Raw genomic sequence first — 8,309 nt, 5'->3', positions numbered from 1 at the left:
ACCTTTGCATCGGGTTTCTTCCTCATCCTCCTGCTTATCATCCTCCTCCTCTTCCTCTTTCTCCTTATCATCCCCATCCTTTTCCTCCATCTCCCCTCCTCCTCCACCTCCTCCCCTCCTCCTCCTCCTCCTCCTCCTCCTCCTCCTCCTCCTCCTCCTCCTCCTCCTCCTCCTCCTCCTCCTCCTCCTCCTCCTCCCCTCCCCCTCCCCCCTCCCCCTCCGTCCGGGTGGTCCAGGATGTGAGTCAGAGATCCCGCGGCGCCGAGATGGGAGGGAGGAGAAGGGGGGGGGGGTGAGTTGTTCGTGGATTGTTGGCAAGGAGGAGGAGGAGGAGGAGGAGGAGTGGGAAGGAGAAGAGAGAGGAAGAGTTGGGGGAGATAGGAGGGAGGGAGGGAGGGGGAGGAGGAAAGGAAGAGAGGAAGGAGGGTGGGAGGGAGGGAGGAAAGGAAGAAAGGAAGGAGGGAGAAAAGGAAAGAGAGGGGTGGGAGGGAAGGGAGGAAGGAGGGAGGGAAGGAAAGAAAGGACAGGCAGAAGGGGCTATCGGACAGGTGGACAGGACAGCGTGAAGGAGGAGGCGAGGGCCATAGCAGGTGTCGTGCGGTCTGCACGTGGCCGACTCGGATGGCCACCTTAGCCCCCTTCCCTCACCCTTTTTTCACAATACCCGTTTCCACCCTTACCCCCTTTCTCCTTTGCACCCTCCCCCCCCTTTGCCCTTTGCAGGCCCCGCCCCTTCTTTGTTCTCTTTGAAGTCCCTTTCCGCCGTCCTCGCAGATCGGCGCTTCGGTTTTGTTTGGTTTTGGGTTGGGAAGCGCATGTGGAGGGGGGGAGGGCTCGGGTACTTGCTCATGCAAAGGTACGTTCGCAAGCATGCACGTCAGTCACTTTTATTTTCAGTCTCTCTCTCTCTCTCTCTCTCTCTCTCTCTCTCTCTCTCTCTCTCTCTCTCTCTCTCTCTCTCTCTCTCTCTCTCTCTCTCCTCCTCTCCCTCTCTCTCTCCCTCTCCCCCTCTCCCTCTCCCTCTCCCTCTCCCTCTCCCTCTCCCTCTCCCTCTCCCTCTCTCTCTCTCTCTCTCTCTCTCTCTCTCTCTCTCTCTCTCTCTCCTCTCTCCTCTCTCCTCTCTCCCCTTTCCCTCCCTCTCTATCTCCCCCTTCCCCTTCTTTCTTTTTTCTCCCCTTTCCCTCCCTCCCATCTCCCTTCACAGGGAGGAGGGGAGGGAGTGTTCAATATCAAAATCCACATCGGCTTTTTATCGGCTTCCGTCCGCTCCTCCCTACCTCCCTCCATCACTCCTTATCTCCCTCTCTCCCTCCCTCCCTCCCTCCCTCCTCTCCCATCATCCCTCTTTCCCTCCTTCCCTCCCTCCTTCCCTCCTCCCTCCCTCCGTCCTTCCCTCCTTCCCTCCATCACGCCGTGGCTCACTCATACTCTCCTTGGCACCGGGTTGTGATATTTGGCACAGTAATGCCAGCTCCTCCACACTTGAATGTGAAGAGGGTGGAAGGTCCGCGGGAAAAGAAGGATGGAGCAGGGCAGGGAGGGCGGAGGGGGATGGAGGAGGAGGAGGGGGAAGGAGGTGGAGGAGGAGGAGGGAGGAAGGAGGTGGAGGAGGAGGAGGGAGGAAGGAGGTGGAGGAGGAGGAGGATTGGGGACAGGAGGAGGAGAAGGAGAAGGGGGGGAAAGGAGGAGGAGAAGGAGAAGGGGGGGAAAGGAGGAGGGGAAGAAGAAGGAGAAGGAGGAGAAGAAAGAAGCAGAGGGGAAAGAAGTAGTGGGGGGGGGGAAGAGGAAGTGGAGAAAAACAAAACAAAGGGGAAAGAAGTAGAAAAAGGCGTAGAAAGAGTAAAACTAGAAAAAGGTTTAGGAGTTTAGGAAAAGAAGAGAAAAAATGCAGAAGGACTTGGAGAAGGAGAGGAAAGAGGCAGGAGGAAGAGAAGGATAGGACAAGAAAAGGCAGGAGAAGGAGGAGAAGGAAAAGAGGAGGAGGAGGAGGAGAAAGAGAAAAAGAAGGTAATTGAAAGATAGGAGAAGAAAATGGCAGGAGTAGAAGAAGGGGGAAGGGGAAGGAGAAGGGATAGGGGAACGAAGAGAGGGAGAGGGAAAGGAGGATTGGAGATGGGGAGGGGCAGGGAGTGGTCATGGCTGAGCATGTGTCACCCATGACAGGTGGGAGGGGGCGATCGTGTTGTTTACAAGGATGTATGTGTTATTGCGGCTTTTTTGTGTGTTCATGTGCATGTGCGTATATGTGTGGGAGTATGTGTACATGTACGTGCTTGTGCGAGTTAATTTCTTTTTAGGGAGGAATGCGTTTTTGTAATTATTCTTCCCCTCGTCTTGCCCTTCGATATCTCGTCGCTGAATCTGAATTTCCTTTGGCCTGTGACGCATTGGCTTTTTCGTCACGTTGCACCCCCCCCCCCCCGCAACCCTTTCACGTGCTCCGGCTCCCCCGTGGCATATTGCAGGCGCTGCTTTTGAAGCTTGTTTGTGCTCTTGATGTAGTTGAGTGGTCATCACTGATTAGCATTTTGTGAAACAGAAGTGATTAATTATTGATCGTTATTCACCTTTGTAAGCTAATCCTCGAAAAGAAAACATGCATACTTACATACGTATGCATGTATATACATACACATGTACATGCTTATGCATATACGTACACACAACCCACACCCACACACACACACACACACACACACACACACACACACACACACACACACACACACACACACACACACACACACACATATTGAGTTATTAAATGTCGCAAGGATAAGTCTTCTAATGAAAGAGAAAAGTGCCCTCGTGTAAATGCCGTAATGGTCACAGAAATGGGGAAAAGTGAGCATCTGGCAGGACAAGGCAGAGACCTCCCTTCCTCGTCGGCAGGATGCAAATGAGCCCCATTGAAGAGCCGGAAATGCCTTGTGTTCACCTGTACCGAGGTGTGACGGTGCCCTGGTGTGTGTGTGTGTGTGTGTGTTGGGGGGGGGGGTGATGGGATGGATGGGGGGATTTTTATTATCACACGAATTGTGCAGTGTTCGTTGACCTGAGTGAGGGAGATAAAGATTGATTTGGGGGAGGAGGAGAGTCAAGAGAGAGAGAGAGAGAGAGAGAGGGGGGGAAGGAGAGAGAGAGAGAGAGGGGAGGGGAAGAGAGGAGGGGAAGAGGGGAGGGGAAGAGAGAGAGAGAGAGAGAGGGGAGGGAAGAGGGGAGAGGGAAGAGAGAGAGGGGGGGGAGGGGAAGAGAGAGAGGGGGAGGGGAAGAGAGAGAGAGGGGAGGGGAAGAGAGAGAGAAGGGGGGGGGGGGGGAAGAGGAGAGAGAGAGAGAGAGAGAGAGGGAGAGAGAGAGAGAGAGAGAGAGAGAGAGAGAGAGAGAGAGGGGGGGGAGGGGGGCAGAAATATTCCGTGTTCTCCAGCGAATTGTTCAAAGCAGATTCATGAATTCTAGATTTTGCTGACACTGCTTCCCTTCCCTTACCTCTCCCCCACCCCTCCCTCCCTCCCTCCCCCCCCTTCTGACATTCCCCGTCCCCCTAGCACCTGCCCTCCCCCCTCCCCCGCAACATGAGTGAGGCGCCCGGATGCGTGTTTGCTTGATGGCGCTGTCATTTGCATAATATTTCCTCGACGGTTCCTGCTCCTTTAAAGATGGGCGGCCGTCGCAGAAGAGGGGGTGGAGGGAGTGGGAAACGGGGAAGGGAGTGGGAGTGAGCGAATGGGACAGGGACAGGGACAGGGACAAAGATACAGAATGGGAGAATGGGAAAATGGGAATAAGAGCGAGGGGAGTAAGTGAAAGTGGGAGGGGTATGGGAGAGGGAGAGGGAGAGGGAGAGGGGAATACTCTCTTCATGATACTGCCGATATTGTATTACTGTTGTCACGTTCCTTTTGATCGTAAAACCGGATACAAGAAGTGGGTGGGGGGAGGGGGGGAGGGTGTAAGATGTTGGTGCATGTTTTGAAGTTCACGTAAGCTTTATTTTTCATGTTTTTTTTTTTTTAAGATTTGTACAAAGGAGTAATGACAAAGTTGTCTCTGTTCTCCTCATTTCCTTTTTAATTTCAGACGTAATGACAGTTGCCTTTTCGTACTTTTATGTAAATCCAGGTTTAAGACATATTATTTTTATAAATATTTTTTATTGCATTTTTTATCACAGCTTCAATATGATATTAGTAATGATAATGTCAGCCAATTCAAACATACATTGATATTTATTCACACACACACACACACACACCACACACACACACACACACACACACACACACACACACACACACCACACACACACACACACACAACTCCTTCTTTTAAAAACATATATCCACGAGATATAAGCGCTAATGTAAACAAACGAGGAAACCCAAAGGCAACGGGCCGAGATGCGTCCTTTGGGCGCAGCGGCGCGAGTGCATCCACGGCGTCGGGCGGCGGCCAGTCGACGCGGCGGGCGCGTCCGCGGGGCGGCCCTTGGCTCTGCCTCAGTAACAACGTCGTCCGTCGTTGTATCTCTCCTCCTCCTCCTCCTTCCTCCTCCTCCTCCTCCTCCTCCTCCTCCACCACCCTTCCTTCCTTCCTTTTTTCTTCCTTCCTCCGTCCCTCCGTCCCTCCCTCCTCCCCTCTCTTCCCTTCCTCCTCTAATGCGCACTGCCTCGACAATTGACTGTCTCATATAAATCTAAGGGAAAGAATTGCATGTGAAAAAAATGAATTGGTGTAACATGAAAACATTGTTATAACATGTATACCATCCTTTGCACACAAAGACACGCAAAAACATACAAACACACGTGCGGAGAGAGAGAGAGAGAGAGAGAGAGAGAGAGAGAGAGAGAGAGAGAGAGAGAGAGAGAGAGAGAGAGGGGTCAGCGGGGACGACTGGCTTTGAACAATTAGGGGAGGAAGGGGGGAGGCAGACGGGTAGGGAAGGGGGGGTGAATCGTGAGGGGGGGGCGGGGAAGGCAGACGCCACATTACATCCCAACCCCTTTCCTTCATACCCTCCTACCTGCCCTCCCTCTACCCCCCCTCTACCCTCCCTCTCCGTCCCTCCCCCTCCGTCCCTCTCCGTCCCTCCCCCTCCGTCCCTCTCCGTCCCTCCCCCTCTCTCGCCTCACCTCTCTCTCTCCTGAATATCCTCCCTCCCCCTTCCCTTCCCCTCCAGTACCCCCCCCCCCTTTGCCTGACAGGTGCGTCGGGTGCGTGATTCTCGACTTTCACTTAACGACAAAACCTTCAGCCGCTCCCGGTCTCCTGGTGGCTCGGGTCCCGGGGCATCTGTAATGGCACGTTCGCCCCAAAGAGAACGCACCCTAGCACGCACGCACACGTACTTAAAGTCACATGCATAACTTCACCAGCACAGATGCATAGGTGCATATTGTTCCTTTTTTGTGGTTTCCTTATCACATACATTTACACACACAAACGCGCGTGTGCGTGCGTGCACGTCTGCGCGCACATCTGTCCACTTCCTATCATCTCTTTCCCCTTTCTTCTCCTGCTTCATCCACCTTTTTCTACTTTCCTTTTCTTCTTCCTTCTGTTCCTCCTAGCACTCCCTTTTCTCCCATTTTCTCTCTTTCTCCCACTCTCCTTCCTCCCCATAGATAGATAGATAGATAGATACCAGTTCCTTTACTCACCCACGCGTGTGCATTGCTATGCATCCATGATATAAACATGCAGGAGTATGTGCATCGTCCAAAGGTTGCAGTCGCATGCACGTTGCATAATGAGCGCGTGTATTGTGATCACGTGTGGAGTGCGTAGTGCATGAGCGTGTGATTCGTTTGTGCTTTTAAAGTCCTTGAACACTTCATGAACTCGCTTGCAAGGTCATCGGGGGATCATTAGGATGTTCAGCCTTTTGGCGCTAGACGCGATCGCTCGCTGCTCGCGCCCCTTGCCTCTTCTCTTTCCCACTCTTCTCCTTTCCTTCCGTTCGCTCTCTCTCTCTCTCTCTCTCTCTCTCTCTCTCTCTATCGCGTCTCTCGATCATCTCTCTCCTCTCTGCCTCAATCATCTTCTCTCTCTCTCTCTCTCTCTCTCTCTCTCTCTCTCTCTCTCTCTTCTTCTTCTGTCTTCTGGTCTCTTTCCGCTTTGCTATTTTTCCTCTTTTTTCGTATTTCTCTCTTCTTTTCGACATTGTCTCTTTCCTTTTGTCTCTCTTTCCTTCGCCCTCTCTTCTTCCTTCTCAGTCTTTAACTGCGTTCTTTGTCTTTGACTGCATTCTAAGGTTATTGCAGTCATACGAAAAGAGACAAAAACAATATAATGAGGAGAGTGGAAGACAGAGCAGAAACCGAAACAAAAGAAGATCGCACGGTGTAAGAGGGGCACGAATGGGGAAGGCGAAGGGTGACTAGCTCTCAGAAAGGGCGGGATGGGGGAAGGGCAGGGGGGAGTGCGACGTGGAACGCACACAGCGCCGGAGTAATCATCCCCCTTAACCGTGTTCTGTTGCTCTGAAGTTGCGTTGCATGGCCGATCCCGTAAATGCGTGTGCATCATTCTCCGTATCTCTTCTCTCTCCTTCTCCCCGTCCCTCCTCCCTTTGCCCTTCCTTCGCCCACTCTTGCAGAATCTCGTCGCCCGTTTCTGCCGCGAGCGAGAACTGCCGCCACGCCGAGTGCAGGCACCGCGGACGCCGACGAGTGCCAGGGAGCCGCCGGGAGCGATGGCGTCAGGCTCCTTTAATACGCAAGGTCGTGGCACTGCGTTCATCACCCTCGCTCCCCGGCTGCCAGGCACCACAGGGCCACCGCGACGGATGGGACGGGAAAAGAAGCAGGCAGTTGTGCTTGTGGCCCCCCCCCCTCTCTCTCTCTCTCTCTCTCTCTCTCGTCTTTCCCTCTCCGTTCTCTCTCTCATCCTCTCATCCTCTCTCTCTCTCTCTCTATCTCTCTCTCTCTCGTCTCGATCTCTCTCTCTCCTCTCTCTCTCTCGCATCGCTCGCTCTCGCTCTCGCTCTCCACCCTCCCTCATGCCCTCCCTTCCCTCCCTTTCTCTCTCCTCTCTCTCTCTCCCCGTCCTCTCTTCACCTCACCCCTCCTCTCTCCCTCTCTCTCACTCTCTCTCCTCGTCACTCCTCGTCTCGTCTCACTCTCCTCTCTCTCTCCTCACTCCCTCACTCTCCTATCAGATCTCTCTCAGTCTCTCTCCGTCTCTCGCTCCTCTCTCTCTCTCTCTCTCTCTCTCTCATCTCCTCTGTCTCTCTCGGATCTCTTCTCTCTCTCTTCAGTCTCGTCTCTTATTCTCTCTCTCTGTCATCATCTCATCTCTCCCCGTCTCTCTCTCTCTCTCTCTCTCACACTCTCTCTCTCACTCCCTCCTCCCTCCCTCCCTCCCTCCCTCCCTCCTCCTCCCTCCCTCCCTTTCCCCCCAACTTGCCAAATAGGGTTAAGAGAGGAGGGCCAACGGACAGGGGTAAGGGGAGGGTTGGAGGGGGGAAGAGAGAAGGGCCAAGGGCGTCAGAGGGGCGTTGGCACCATGGCCCTCCGGCGTCTCTCTGGCTGTCTTGCTGGTTGACGCACAGTGCCTGCCTGGTGACGCCGCTTGGAGGCTTCGGAGGATGGGGGGCGGCGCAGGCTGGTCCTCAGGGATAGGAGGGGTGAGGGGAGGGACTGAGGAGGAAGACAGGAAAAGAGAGAGGGGAAAGGAAAGAAAGGGAGAGGGAGGGACGGTAGGTGATCAGGAGGAGGAGGAAGAGAGGAAGACCGGGAAAGGAAGGGAGGGGAAGGAAAGAGATGGGGGGAGGATAAGATAGGATAGGATGAAGGGATACGGAGGTAAACAGATAGATGACAAGTAGACAGATAGATGAAGAGGAATATTGGTTGTTATATTTTTTCCCTTCCGTTGTATAAGCACATGGAAAAGTGACAGACCTGGTTAACCTTATCTTTCTTAATTCTTATGTCGGGATTTCTCTCAATTTATCTGCTATTCTACCTCGCATATTCCTTCATATACTCTCCAGCTTTCTGCCATTCTTTCTCTTTTTCTCTCTCCTTTCTACCTTTCTTCCTTTCTTAATGAAGCCACATCCGGCCGCTCAAAACAACACCCGCGTAGCTATCGCCAATTAACTTAACGGTAGACAGTACAGGTCGGCGATGAATACAAGGGCAGGAGGAGCAAAAAGAGAGAGAGAAGAAAGAAAAAAAGAGCAAGGGGGAGAGAGAAAAGTCGGCGATAACCCTTCTTGCCTTCGCGCCATTAGCGGGCTGCGGGATTGGATTTAGGATGCGGCGCTAATAGCCACGGGTCGCGGGATGCTTTCACGTGGCGCG

The sequence above is a fragment of the Penaeus monodon genome, chromosome 16 (genome assembly GCF_015228065.2).
Source record: "Penaeus monodon isolate SGIC_2016 chromosome 16, NSTDA_Pmon_1, whole genome shotgun sequence".
Lineage (NCBI taxonomy): Eukaryota > Metazoa > Arthropoda > Malacostraca > Decapoda > Penaeidae > Penaeus > Penaeus monodon.
The sequence above is the reverse complement of the archived record's forward strand: the minus strand, read 5'-3'. Positions refer to the sequence as shown.